Below are 1,981 nucleotides of genomic sequence, written 5' to 3' on the forward strand. Positions count from 1 at the left end.
AACGAAGAAGGATACCCCTTTCATCTGGACGTCCGAACACCAGTCTGCCTTTGAAACCTTACGCGATTGTTTATGCAAAGAACCAATTCTACAACACCCGGACTTCAACAAACCATTCACGCTCACTACAGACGCGTCAAAATTCGCGATAGGTGCAGTTCTCAGTCAAGATAAAGACGGTGCTGACCTACCGGTAGCATACGCATCCCGAGCCCTCAAGCCCGCTGAATTAAACTACTCGGTACCTGATAAAGAATTCTTAGCCGCCTACTGGAGTATGAATCACTTCCGCCCCTACATCTATGGTCAGAAGTTCACTTTAATAACAGACCACGAGCCACTCAAATGGGTAAAAAGCGTCAAGAAGCCTAATTCCCGTTTATTACGATGGAGCTTAGAACTAGCAGAGTACGACTTCGATACGAAATACAAGTCCGGAAAATCTAATACCAACGCTGATGCTCTGTCCAGGAACGCACCGCCCGACACCGCTCAAATTCTTCCCATAGATGCAAAACGCCCCCGTCCAACGACTGAAGCCTCTAGCGATAAACCAAAAAAACGCACTAAAAAGACTCATCAGTACCCCAGACGCCCTCGACAGACCACAGACGAGTCCACTAACCCAGCTCCACTGAAACACCCTAAAATCTCACAACCCTGTGAGATGATATACTCCTCTGATGCCTCTGATTCCTCTGATCTCTCCGACGATGAGTTCAGCGATAAAGAAACTCCGTTGCTCAAAACCCCCCTCGTTACCCCGGCACCGATCCCAGTACATCACCAACTTAAACGCCATCGCGAAACAAATTCTTCAACAAATCCTGGGCCTCATAAAAGACCATACCTGAGCTATTTTTTACCTGAGCTATTTTTCAGATTCTTCCCTTAGCTCGGATGACTTACAGACCCCAGAAACTGAATCAGGAACCGATGACCTTTGTCCAGCCACCGATTTACCGGGGCCTTCTTATAGCGATTTCCTCATAGAAAGCGAAACTTTTCCTCTCATGCGTAATAGACGTATCAAAGAAATAAAAGCTGACCTTTTACAGCAAAAGGATAACTTGGCTCATTGCATATCGGCTGACTGCCAAATGTCAAAAGGAATCGCTTCAGAACTGACAGAACGTAAATTCATAAACCGCGAACAACTTAGAGAATTCGACCCGACTGTGACTGACGTTATTTCTGTGGTACATGGAAACCGGAAAATCTATAACCTAGTTACAAAGTCCAAATACAGTGACAAACCTTTGCCCCACGTTTTTTTTGACACCTTGGTTAACTTTAGGAAAACCTTGGAAGAAGATGGCGTAACATCCGTCTCGATACCATTGATAGGTTGCGGACTCGACAAATTAGAATGGAGCGCGGTGCGCAAAATGATCCATTACGTTTTTAAAAATTCGAAAATAAGAATCACCGTTTGCCGCCTCGACTCTCCGCTTCCTGCCACCGCGCGCCCCTGCATTACACCCCCACCCGTTTGTACTAACCTCCCTGACCCTGTCCCTTCCACATCTGGATTACCCCCCCGCCGCCATCTCCGAAAGGAATCGGAACGTCCGACCAAACCTGCAGCACCTCGTTCGATTCCACCTCCACCCCCACCCACTGACGTCATCATGCCCCCCCCTGTCGGGCCTCCGCGTCCCGCTAGGAGATACTCCCCCGCTACTTCCAGGCCGACGAACCCTTCCTTACACTCCTGTTCCCCTCCCCCCTCGCCCCTCCCACCCACCTCTGATAACGACGACAGTTCCGACTTGCTCACGGACGCTGAATACTATACGTGCACTCAACAATTCGACTCCCATATGGAAATTACTGACCATAACCATGACAGTGCTCTCAACACTAACGATGATCAAATTAATGACCCTCACGGTTTCGCATATTTTATTGACAACTTGGACGACATACCAGTATCGGACAATGTCAAAGATACCAATGATGGACTTTTGATGCTCAAAAC

The sequence above is a fragment of the Neodiprion fabricii genome, chromosome 2 (assembly GCF_021155785.1).
Source record: "Neodiprion fabricii isolate iyNeoFabr1 chromosome 2, iyNeoFabr1.1, whole genome shotgun sequence".
NCBI classification, from domain to species: Eukaryota; Metazoa; Arthropoda; class Insecta; order Hymenoptera; family Diprionidae; genus Neodiprion; species Neodiprion fabricii.